The 13,178-nt window shown below is 55.6% G+C and overlaps 1 protein-coding gene and 1 long non-coding RNA gene across 7 annotated transcripts in view; one reads left to right on the forward strand and one right to left on the reverse strand.

The window, feature by feature from the left end:
* ZCCHC7 (zinc finger CCHC-type containing 7) overlaps positions 1–13,178 on the reverse strand; it is a 143,660-nt gene that overhangs the window by 58,154 nt on the left and 72,328 nt on the right. The window lies entirely within an intron of this gene.
* Positions 3,409–5,640, forward strand: LOC135577337 (uncharacterized). Its single transcript, XR_010469091.1, has 2 exons — positions 3,409–4,026; positions 5,257–5,640. It is a non-coding gene; the product is annotated as an uncharacterized LOC135577337 (long non-coding RNA).

A 13,178-nucleotide genomic window follows, 5' to 3' on the forward strand; every position in this document is an offset into this window, starting at 1 on the left:
ACAGAAACAGATACTGTAACTCAAACCCCAGCCCTGCAGTGGGTACCGTTTCACAGAAACGCACACGCAGAATGGTTGATGGGTTACCGATCAAAATTACCAGTGGATTAACCCCTGTTAATCACCAGGCACACCCTTCCTGAGGACAAACCAAATGAGTTTCTCTTCTTCACTGTCAAAATCCCCCGGTTCACAGGGGAAAACCATGACACAATGATTCAAATATTCCTAACGCTAGAAACGAAAACTACTGAAATCAGAAAATAGATACAAGAGCTTTAATGCAGAATAAAATATTACAACAAAATCTTTCTTTACTAAATCCATTTAGCGACCTTAAAGTTAATTCACAACCGATTGCATAAGACTTTGTTTTTACTCACAATAAATTCTTCAGACTGAAATACGTAGAAGTGTTTTGCTTCTCAACCAGCTCGAAATGTCGCTTTGGGGACACACAGAAAATCTGCAACAATTCCTGTTGATCGCGGCATCGGCACCGCACCATGAAGCAAATCACGCACCGCTGCTGACTGCAGACGCCTCCCGGTGACGGCCCGGCGTGAGCCAACGTGTCCCCCGGGCCCGTGGCCCGAGTCCCGTGTGCTGTGTCCCGTGTCATTTGTCCTGCATCCCAATTCCCAAGTCCCGTGTCCCGTGTCCTCCGTGTCTCTGTGTCCCGTGTCTCTGTGTCCCGTGTCTCTGTGTCCCGTGTCCCTGTGTCCCGCGTCTCTGTGTCCCATGTCCCGTGTCCTCCGTGTCCCTGTGTCCCGTGTCCCTGTGTCCCGTGTCTCTGTGTCCCGTGTCCCTGTGTCCCATGTCCCTGTGTCCCGTGTCTCTGTGTCCCATGTCTCTGTGTCCCGTGTCCCTGTGTCCCGTGTCTCCGTGTCCTTAGTCCCATGTCTCTGTGTCCCGTGTCCCGTGTCTCTGTGTCCCGTGTCTCTGTGTCCCGTGTCTCTGTGTCCCGTGTCCCTGTGTCCCGCGTCTCTGTGTCCCATGTCCCGTGTCCTCCGTGTCCCTGTGTCCCGTGTCCCCGTGTCCCGTGTCTCTGTGTCCCGTGTCCCTGTGTCCCATGTCCCTGTGTCCCGTGTCTCTGTGTCCCATGTCTCTGTGTCCCGTGTCCCTGTGTCCCGTGTCTCCGTGTCCTTAGTCCCATGTCCCCATGTCCTGTGTCCCGCCGCTCGGCCCCGCGCTCGCCGGCACCAGGCCCTGTTTTCCCAGCCGGGGGCCGGGGGGCCGGGGCCGGGGCAGGTCGTGGGTTCCGCTCGCAGCCCCAGGGCCCCAAGGGAGATTTTGGTCAAAACACAGACAGAAAACACCTGTGCTACGTCCTGACAGCTTCCGCAATTAGCAGAGGGGGCACAACGGACCCGGCGGAGGCCCCGGGCCCGGCGGCGCGGCAGCAGCTCCCGCCTGCCCACGCGGCGCCGCGGAGACACGGGCCGAACGCTCAGCGGCCTCCGCCCGCGCTTCCCTCCTTCCCGCCGAGAGGCCGCACACGCAAACTCACATCACCTGAAGGGTCCTTTGTATTTTTAATAAAATTCCCCTCAACAACTTTGTGCTTTTATTCCTTCTCACCTGCATTTGTTAAAAGCAATCGCCCATTTAAGATTATATGAATTTCCATACTTTGACTAAAAAAAATACAACTGATTAGTCATATAAACTTCTTGTATTTATACTTTGACAAAACGGTTCTGTCAAAGTGCAGAACAGGGAAGAAGAGAAGGGAGAGCAGAGGATGCAGGATATACACCATGTAGGTGAAAACGCACCGTCCTTCCTTTGTCAAGCGTCACCCCCGGCTGCCCCGTGTCCCTACACAACAGGACGGATGGTAAGCAGCAGCTTTGCTTTTTTCAAGAACAGCTTTGAGAGATCACTGAGATCTCTCCAATTTTGAGAGATCACTGCGCTTCACGTCTCCCTCCAGCAGCACAAACACGCGACGCAGCTCGCGGCGCAGCCGGAGCCGAGCGCGGCTCCACGGGCGCTCCGGCCGCTCTCGCCAAAACCCGGGCACCGGCCAGACCCGAGGCTGCCCGAGGGACCACCCGTCACCCCCGGACAAAGCCCTGCGAGTAAACAACACGCTGCTCACTGCTCCCGTCTGCAGAACCCGCGGCTGCCCCGCACGGCAGGGCCCCGACCCACCAAATTCACCCTGGTAGTTCAGCCTTTGGAGCCGGGAGAAAACGCACCCCTGCTCTGTGTGCCAGCTCAGCCTGCCCGGCGAGGGGGAGGTGACAGCAGCCCGGCAGTGTCCCACACAGAATGTGAGATCGCGTCCCCACATCACGTTTTGCAGGGCACAAAAATTCAGGTTTCTGTGGACTAGGATGCACTACACATCTTTCTCTTCTAGGAGGATGCACTCCAAGTAGCCCTATATCTATATATCTAGGTGTCTATATATTTAGAGAAATGGGAGGGTGGTGTATACACCCCCCACACCCCTCTGTCACCAGAAGTTTTTGAAGCGATCGTCTGCTGTGCAGCCAGTGCAGACCGACGGTGACGGAGCAGGAGCTGGCGCTGCCGGTGCTGCCGGTGCTGCTGCCGGAGCTGCCTGCAGCCAGCACAGCCCTGGGACACAGGGTCCCACCGCCCCATCGCTCCCCATGGTCCCCATCGCTCCCATCGCTGGCCCCGGCTCCCACGGCCCCATTGCTCCTTGTGGCTCCCATCGCTCCCGACGTCGGTGCTGCGGTCTGCACCGTTCCTCCCACGGCCCCGGCCGCGTCCTGCGCCGGCGCTGCAGCCGGCGCGCTGGGTTTGTGTCTGGCGGCGCCGGGGGCACGGGCAGCGGGTACCAGGGCGGGATCGCAGCGGCCGCGGTGGGTGAGACCCGCTCGCATCACCCGGTTACTCCAGTTAACCCCGCGCGAAGGAACGGAATGAACTGCGGTGCTTTTCTCAGGCACTTCTAGGGATTTCCGAACTTTGCTTTGATGAGAAAAAAGCGATTCACTTAAAACAAGACACGTGCTGTTATAATGGATTACATGTCAGCATCTCCTTAACACAACTTTAAAAGAGATTCATAAACCCCCACAGAGGAATCAGTCGATGTAATCGTTGACAGAAGTTCGACCCGAGAAATTTTCTCATGGCAAGGAAAGACTCTCCTGCCTCTCCCCTTGATATCTTATACAAATATACGTATATCTGCACAGTAATCTGCACATTTTTGTCAATGAGAAAATACCTGCAATACTTCGGTAACCTTTGTCTGATCCAGCATGATGGTTTTGAAAAGCATCACAAAACTGAAAAGACGACAGTGAACAAGCTACAAAACTCAACCCACGCTGAAATTAATTAAAATGTAAGAGGTTGATAGAAGCAAAGGCAGCACTGGCCAAAAGCACACGAGACTTTACAAAGACAAAACCCACACCTCTGAACAGTCCTGATGAGGTGAAAGAACGCCCAAGACCCATTAAAGCAACTTCAGGGGAGCAGAGCCAAGCGCGGCACGGGAGGAGCCAGCGCTCGGGAGTTCAACACACGCGGACTAACGGCGCTTAACCAGGCAGGGGTGCGTGCTTCTGCGTTTAGAGCGGACGGTAAGAAACACAGAACCCGGGCGGGCGCTGGCGAGCCCGTCCTGCCGGTTCTGCCCCGACCGGGCGTGCAGCGCCGCGCTCAGCCCCTCGGCGCGGCCGAGCCGCCCGCACGCCGCGCCCCGTTCCGCGGGCCCCTCGGCGCTCCCACGCTGCGTTACGGGTTTCACACCCCACGCAGGAGTACAAGTGTGCAGTGACAAAAGCACAAGGTAACTGCATAAATCGTACTATTGCGGAATACGTACACTACCAAATGGCTGAAACGCGCAGCCACGTTAAAGCACAGACACGCAGTGTGCCGTTCCCATTATGTAAGCACGCATAATTTTCGGTCTGTTTTCCGCCTCCTGCTACAAACGCCGCTTCCTCCAGCCCGGCCGCTGCTCCTTGTGCTAATTCACAACACTCGGCGGCTCATGATTTTCAAAGCTTAGCACAACATTTGCAGAACAAAGTAAGTTTTTCTCTCTTTTTGGTGGGTACAAGTATGGGGACCACAGGAACAGTTAAATTCATGGCATGGTTGGTCTACCACACAGTCGGGGGAATTCTTTAAATAGAGCCTGTCACTCTCTCTGCCCATCAATGGGATTTCCTTCTCAAACTGCTGATTCGTTCAGGTACACAACAGAGGAAATTTCAGTTAACCTTTGTTTCACCCCGGGGAAAAATCTGTCTGAAAAGTATAAAATGAATAGATTAAAAAAAAAGAAAGAAAAGCTGCGGGGTTATTCTTCCCAGTGTTCACAGCAGCCAGAGCCAAACGGCGAAAAGGAGGCAAACACGGACATTTTATTCCCACCAGAGAATAAGGTATAATATATGATTCAGAAATTCCATTGTCTATACTGTGATTTCTAATTTAGAGAAGGAAAGACTGAACACAAATCTATTGTTCTCATCGAGTGCATCAAGAATTCACTTTTCGACTATTTCCTATATGACTGAAAAAGGAATAATAGGTTACTTTGAAGAGAAAGCCTTTTTAGCTATTTGATTAAGTTGTCTTAAATACCTTTTAGATTCCAGCGATCCTTGGTGAAGAGAAAAATAATAAACGCTGGCTCAGAATTACATCCAGAGGTAAAATAAAAGGTGAAGTCAAAAAATAAAGGGCAGTTTCAGGATAGATTACTGCCAAAAACGGCCTTAGCCTGCTCTAAGCTATTCATTAGAATCAAAACAAAACAACAAATGCTCTGAGATACAATTATAATTTCAAAACAGGAGTAAAAATGTTCCATTTTCCGGCATCCTCCGTCTGACACCAATCCCGGTGCTGATTTGGTCCTAGTGGGCCTGGCAGAGCCGCGGCGACTCCGGCACCAGCTCCGCGGGTTTGGCGCGGGTGGAACCGGCGTCCTGGACACCTCACCAAGCGCGGCTCTGTGGCACTGAGTCCGGCACAGCCGGCACAGCCGGGCGTCGCGGTGGGTGTTGTGCAGGTCTGGCCGGCACAGCCCTGCACCGCGGCCTCCATGGCTCTGGCAGCTGCGGCACGGCCAGATCCCCATCTGTCACCAGCAGCCACACCAGCACACACACCTCGTGCCGAGCCCGGTACAGGTTCTGGCATACAGACGGCTAGAATCGTTCCCAGTTAACAGCCGATGAGGACTGTTGTTTCACCCGCATCTTGGCAGTATATTCTGGCAACATATTGCACCTTCTTCCACCAACACAGACCAGAGGAGATAAGAAAGAGTGAACCAAGCCCACGGAGCTCGTTCTGCTGGGGCTCGTGGTGCCCGACCGGCACAGCCACCAGGTCTGAGATGCGCCAACAACAGCCGGTGCAGCCCCTGCAGGGACGGACCCACAGTCGGCTCCAGGGAAATGGGTCACCAGCGCCGCAGCTGAACCACAGACCTAAAGCCAACAACCACCGGCTGTGTCCTGGAAACAGCACGGCTGTCACCAGCACGAAATGTGGAATTAGGAACAGTGATGTTGGTGAATATCCAGAGCACATGAAGCTTAACTGGGGCTTCGCTTGCCTCTACTTTTGCCCTGAAATTCCAAAAATCCTTAACCTAGGAAAATAAAGAAAAAATCAGATTTAAACACAGGCTGATAATCCATCTTTGTGTATGGGCCAGAGCTTCAGTTCAGCTTCCCTTTGTGCTGATAACCTGGCCCGGGGGGCACAGACCAGATACACTGAAGACCAGCTAAACCAAAGAAAGACCAGCTAAGCCACCGCAGTTCTGACGATTCCTTCCCACCCGTGGCCAGACCAGCTCCCACACGGCAAGTGGGGAACAACAAGAGCAGCTCTGGGACGGGGCAGAACCGCACGGGCTGTTTGGATGGGGTAGAACCGCACGGGCTGTTTGGATGGGGTAGAACCACACGGGGTGTTTGGATGGGGTAGAACCACACGGGGTGTTTGGATGGGGTAGAACCACACGGGGTGTTTGGATGGGGTAGAACCGCACGGGCTGTTTGGATGGGGTAGAACCGCACGGGGTGTTTGGATGGGGTAGAACCACACGGGGTGTTTGGATGGGGTAGAACCACACGGGCTGTTTGGATGGGGTAGAACCGCACGGGGTGTTTGGATGGGGCAGAACTGCATGGGGTGTTTGGATGGGGTAGAACCACACGGGGTGTTTGGATGGGGTAGAACCGCATGGGGTGTTTGGATGGGGTAGAACCACACGGGGTGTTTGGATGGGGTAGAACCACACGGGGTGTTTGGATGGGGTAGAACCGCACGGGGTGTTTGGATGGGGTAGAACCGCACGGGCTGTTTGGATGGGGTAGAACCACACGGGGTGTTTGGATGGGGTAGAACCACACGGGGTGTTTGGATGGGGTAGAACCACACGGGCTGTTTGGATGGGGTAGAACCACACGGGGTGTTTGGATGGGGCAGAACCGCATGGGGTGTCTGGACAGGGCAGTCCCGGGGGGCACCCAGAGCAGCTCTCGGTGCTTCCACCTGCTCCCAAAGAACTGCAAGTCTAGAGGACAAACTACAACAACAACCAGACATGGTGGCTTTACCCTGGTTTGGCACTTCTGCTGTTTGTAAGAGCAGCAATTTATAAACCGTTATCACAATCAGACTTTGGCCATGGATGCAGCTTCCCAAGGTTTTGAAACGCTGCACATCATGTGGTGGGTTCACAGATATGAAGGAGGAGAAGCCCGAGCACTTCTAGAGACACAGCCGGAAACGTGGATGCCCTGGTAGCAGCGCACAACGCTACCAACAACGTCCATGGGTTTCCAAGGCAGCACAGCGCTCAGATGTGACCAACAGTGGTCTAAAACTACAGCAGAACATGAAACAGGCATTCACCTGCTCGCTGCCTGCAGATGAACCCAGCCCCACAAAGGCTGACTGAAAGCAGGCTCTGCAGGGGGCACTGGTGCGAGAGCGGAGCCGCAGCTGGAGCCAGAGCCAACACGGAGCCCTGAACGGGCAAAATCCTGTTGGGTCTATCCCGAGTTCATTTTTGTGATCTTCCTGAGGATTATGGCGAAGACGGACTAGGTAACACATGCACAAAGCTCCTGAAAACATTCACACTGGAAGGAATATTTCTGTAATTCAGGAACAGAAATTAGCGTCACCCCGTGGATTTCCCATAGATCAGAGGTCTGTCCCAGCAAAGCTGCTCGTTTGCCACTGGTGAGGATCAGAACCGCACCCTGGGCACCCTGCACGCTGAACCTTCACCCCCTCGCTCTGGTGGGAAAGCGAAGACGTGTAAACGATCGGTAACACGGCACGGGGCGGTCGGCGGCCACGAGCGCCGGTGCGGCCGAGGACGAGCCACACCACACTGCCTCACGACACCCTGCTCCACGACGGCCTCCCCGAGCCTCGCGACACCGCGGCCGTGCAGGCGGGTCCTTCGGTCCGCAAACACCAGCACGGCGCAAGAGCCCGGCAGATCCCCTCGCCGCCTCCGGGGTCCGAGTGCGCCCGGCGTCACGCGCACCGCGCTTGTCCTGACAAGGGACGAGGAGCTCTGCAGACCTCGAAAAGCAAAGCACCGAACAGCGGGGGCGCGGACACCCGTTCTCCTGGGGCCGTGTCCCCGGGCGCCGCGGGCACGGAGCGAAGAGCCACGAACACGCTGGGCCGCCCCGTTTCGGTCCTCGCCTCCTGCTGAATCTGGTTCCACAGGACAAAGGCGCCTTTCTGTTGGGAACAGAGATGGCCAGGACAGACGGCTTCTCACGATCGCGCTCGCAACAGCAACACAGAGCTTTCCAGAAACCACCATGTCCATACTAAGAGGGACAACTGCAAGGTGATGAACAATGAAGCGGCCTTGCTAAAGAACTGCTAATTCTGGCTGTCCGGAGCAGGCCTGTCCTCACAGCGAGGGGCACAGCGGGAAAGGTGTCACTCTGTGCCCTCCCCAGTGAAACCAGGAAGTGGGGAAAGGGCAGTGTGGTCTGCGTTCACCATGGGCAAACGACGGTTCCCACAGACGGAGACAGGGTTCTGCCCTGACTCCCCCCGCTCCTCTGGACGGCGGCGCACACATCCCGCTCCGCCACGGGGAGAAAACGCACTTTTGTGCCATTAATCAGACAAAACGTGTTTGTTAAATAGGGTTTACTTAATGTTTTCCCATTGTTTTTTACTTTTAATTTTGTATATGGTTTCTAATGTACGTAATACATTAGTACACTACCGCACGCACATAAGTTGTAAATAACCGAACATCTGTCCATCGGGGGGCGTGCTGCAGCGCCTCTGGCTGGCGGGTGAGCGACCAAGGCTCCCCGGCCGCGCGAGGGCGCTCTCCCCTGGGACAGCTGCGCGGGTGAGGGCTGCCAGCCCTCGCGCTGCTCCTCTCCCCAGGCCCCACAGTCACACACAAACATCACGGGAATTCAGCACACACGCTGCCTCTCGTTCTTTCACAAGAAAAGCTGGAGATGTGCTGTAACCGAAACTGACACGAACATGGCTGGGTCCGAAGCGCCTCGGACAATCCCAAAGGTGTTTATTTGCACTTTTGAGTGTTTGTCCTGTGGTTCATCTTTTTTTCTTCTTTTGGAGTGGCTTTTCCTTTGTGGTTGTTTTTTCTGTTGTTTTTCCCCTCCTTAAACAGACACCACAGCAACAGGAAAACCTTCTGACTTCCACCAAAAGCGATGCATCTTAATTACGCTGTTGCAATGAACGACAATCTCCTAGATCTGCTAATTCGCGCCCTGTAGATGACGAGTGTTCGGACACGGGAGGCCGCGGGGCCGGCACCGCGTGGGGATGTGTGGGCACTGCGTGGGCTTCGCGTGTACATCGCATGTGCACTGTGTTTGAACTGCATGTGCATTGCGTGTGCACTGAGCGCACATTGTGTGTGCATTGCGTGTGCATTGTCTGTGGATTGCATGGGCTGTTTCTGTGACTGTTCCCCCTCGGACTGTCTCTGTCTCTGTCTGTCTGTCTCTGTCTGTCTGTCTGTCTCTGTCTCTGTCTCTGTCTGTCTGTCTCTGTCTCTGTCTGTCTCTATCTGTCTCTCTCTGTCTGTCTGTCTCTGTCTGTCTCTGTCTGTCTGTCTCTGTCTGTCTCTGTCTCTGTCTGTCTCTGTCTGTCTGTCTGTCTCTGTCTGTCTCTGTCTCTGTCTGTCTCTATCTGTCTCTCTCTGTCTGTCTGTCTCTGTCTGTCTGTCTCTGCCTGTCTCTGTCTGTCTGTCTCTGTCTGTCTGTCTGTCTGCCTCTGTCTCTATCTGTCTCTGTCTGTCTGTCTGTCTGTCTCTGTCTCTGTCTGTCTGTCTCTGTCTCTGCCTGTCTCTGTCTGTCTGTCTGTCTCCGTCTGTCTGTCTGTCTGTCTCTGTCTCTGCCTGTCTCTGTCTGTCTGTCTGCCTGTCTCTGTCTGTCTGTCTGTCTGTCTCTGTCTGTCTGTCTGTCTCTGTCTGTCTCTGTCTGTCTGTCTGTCTCTGTCTCTGTCTCTCTCTGTCTGTCTGTCTGTCTGTCTCTGTCTCTGTCTGTCTGTCTCTGTCTGTCTGTCTGTCTGTCTCTGTCTCTGCCTGTCTCTGTCTGTCTGTCTGTCTGTCTCTGTCTCTGTCTGTCTGTCTCTGTCTCTGTCTCTGTCTCTGCCTGTCTCTGTCTGTCTGTCTGTCTCTGTCTGTCTGTCTGTCTCTGTCTGTCTGTCCCGCCGGGCCTGCTCCGCCATCCCCAGCGGGGTCGGTCCCACGCCGCGCCGGCTCAGCGCGGGATCACCGCGTCTGAAAGGCCAGCACCGAATTAGTTTCAGATCGCAGGACGGGTGGAAGCACTCTACCGGGATCCTCTCCGGATCGCTGCCGCGGGGCGCGTGGCGCTGACGCCCCTTCGCCGTGCGCCGCCGGAGCAGCCGGCCCGTTTCGCTGAGCCGCAGTCAGACAGTACCGCTGAACAAGTTCCAACGGCGGCAAACCGCGGTGCTTTTAGGCATAGACAACATATCCCATATCTCGGCTTTCTACTTAGAGAGAAATTAACCGTAAATGTAGTTTGTGCCCGACGCGCTCAGTGCGCTGACAACCGCTGCAGCCCGTGCACGCTCACGATCGGAGTCCTGCTCTGGAAACAGGGCATCCAAAAAACACAAGTTGTCCATTCAGATAAATGACCGAGGGACAAGAGCCCGAGGTGAAGCAGCGCGGGAGCTGCAGGGGCGCCCCAGCCTGCGCCGGCACATCCGCTGCCGCGCAGCCAACCGCTGCCACACAACCGCTGCGCACAACCGCTGCGGCACAACCAACCACTGCCGCACAACCAACCGCTGCCACACAACCGCTGCGGCACAACCAACCACTGCGGCACAACCAACCGCTGCCACACAACCAACCGCTGCCACACAACCGCTGCGCACAACTGCTGCGGCACAACCAACCACTGCCGCACAACCAACCGCTGCCACACAACCAACCGCTGCCACACAACCGCTGCGCACAACTGCTGCGGCACAACCAACCACTGCCGCACAACCAACCGCTGCCACACAACCAACCGCTGCCACACAACCGCTGTGCACAACTGCTGCGGCACAACCAACCACTGCCGCACAACCAACTGCAGCCACACAACCGCTGCGGCACAACCGCTGCGGCACAACCAACCACTGCCGCACAACCAACCGCTGCCACACAACCAACCGCTGCCACACAACCGCTGCACACAACCGCTGCAGCACAACCAACCACTGCCGCACAACCAACCGCTGCCACACAACCGCTGCGCACAACCGCTGCAGCACAACTGCTGCGGCACAACTGCTGCGGCACAACCGCTGCAGCACAACCAACCACTGCCGCACAACCAACTGCTGCCACACAACCGCTGCAGCACAACCAACCGCTGCAGCACAACCGCTGCAGCACAACCGCTGCGGCACAACTGCTGCGGCACAACCAACCACTGCCGCACAACCAACTGCAGCCACACAACCGCTGCGGCAAAACCACTGACGCACAACCAACCGCTGCCACACAACCACTGCGGCACAACTACTGCCACACAACCGCTGCGGCACAACCAACCGCTGCAGCACAACCTCTGCTGAACAACCAACCACTGCTGCACAACTGCTGCCACAGAACCGCTGCAGCACAACCACTGCTGCACAACCGCTGTGGCACAACTGCTGCGGCACAACCAACCGCTGCCACACAACCGCTGTGGCACAACCGCTGTGGCACAACCACTACGGCACAACCAACCGCTGCGGCACAACCAACCGCTGCCACACAACTGCTGCGGCACAACCGCTGCAGCACAACCGCTGCGGCACAACTGCCGTGGCACAACCAACCGCTGCTGCACAACCAACCACTGCCACACAACCGCTGCGGCACAACCGCTGCTGCACAACCAACCGCTGCTGCACAACCAACCGCTGCTGCACAACTGCTGCCACACAACCGCTGCCGCACAACCAACTGCTGCGACACAGCCAACCGCTGCCACACAACCGCTGCGCACAACCGCTGCAGCACAACCAACCGCTGCCGCACAACCAACTGCTGCCACACAACCGCTGCAGCACAACCAACCGCTGCCGCACAACCAACTGCTGCCACACAACCGCTGCGGCACAACCGCTGCTGCACAACCAACCGCTGCCACACAACTGCTGCCACACAACCAACCGCTGCCACACAACTGCTGCCACACAACTGCTGCGGCACAACCGCTGCGGCACCAGCACCGCGCGGACTTGGAGCGGTTGAAGCGTGGGAGCGCGGCGGCCTTTGCTGACACGAACAACGGAAGCGCTCGGTGTTCGGGTGCCGGTCGCTACGGCAAAACCGCACTTAGGGCACCCAGCAGCACTTTTCCTGACAGGAACAGAACTGGAGGGCGAACCAAACACCAACTCTTCCCACTGGATTTAACGGACTGCAACTCTCAGCTTTTTCCTGTTCCTTTAGGAAACTGCTATGCACTTCATATTTGTAATTTCATTGAATTTATAACGTTTTGTTTGATGTAAGCATTTTTAATGTTGATTTTCAGGCAGCTAACATTTTTTAAATGCAGTTATTTAATTCAGTGCAATAACTTCATGTGTGGGACTGAAACGTTTGTATTGAGCTGAAACACATTTGAAGTTGTGTCTGAAAGTCATTCTCTCCTGATAAGGACCGACCGATCTGATCGGTTTAGCTGGCACGCCTCACGTCGAAGTCCCTCACAACGGTCACTGCAGCAGGGCTACGATTCCACCACGCAAAATTACTGAATATACTTTCATATTGCAAGTCAGGGTGATGACTTCTGAAATCTGTGATTCAGGTGTCCCCTTCACCCGGGCAAGAGCGAGCGGTGTCTGAGCCGATGGTTAAGGGGCTGGTGGTGACGTGGATTCTGCTTCTACCTGGCAACACCCAGAAAAAACAACCAGTCCTATCGCCAGAAAAGTTATCAGTGCCTCATTTACAATGTGCAACAGACCAAGCTTCCTGAGCAGTGTGGTAGCTCATTGCCGCTTTAAAAACACAGGGAAGGAGACGAGAAGAACAGATCAGATCAGAGCAGAATGGAACAGAACAGAGTAGAACAGAACGGAACAGAGCAGAGAAGAACAGAACAGAACAGAATGGAATGGAATGGAACAGAGCAGAACAGAACAGAACAGAGTAGAACAGAACAGAACAGAACGGAATGAAATGGAATGGAACGAAATGGAACAGAACAGAACAAAACAGAACAGAACAGAACAGAACGGAACAGAACAAAATGGAACAGAACAGAACAGAGCAGAACAGAACGGAACAGAACAGAACGGAACAGAACAGAACAGAACGGAACAGAGCAGAACAGAACGGAACAGAGCAGAACGTCCCGTGGGGCTCTGGACCCGCCGCGGCACTGGGACCTGCAGCGGCCGCGGGCTGAGGATGATCGGCCCGGCCTGAGAGCCCGAGGAGCCGGAGGTGGAGCTCACGGCAAACTCTGCTGGGGGGAAGCATGGAGCCGGCAGCTCCGGGAACAGCTCGCGGGCTGCGCAGGAGGCGGAAGGTGCCCCAGGACCAGCCGCCCGTCCCTGGCTGTCACGGAGCGCGCACGCGACGGCGAGCGGGGCTCCTGGTCCGGACAACACCCACCCGGGGGGGCTCGCTCGGTGTGGTTTGTCAGACATGGTCCTGC

Source organism: Columba livia, chromosome Z, assembly GCF_036013475.1.
Source record: "Columba livia isolate bColLiv1 breed racing homer chromosome Z, bColLiv1.pat.W.v2, whole genome shotgun sequence".
Classification (NCBI taxonomy): domain Eukaryota; kingdom Metazoa; phylum Chordata; class Aves; order Columbiformes; family Columbidae; genus Columba; species Columba livia.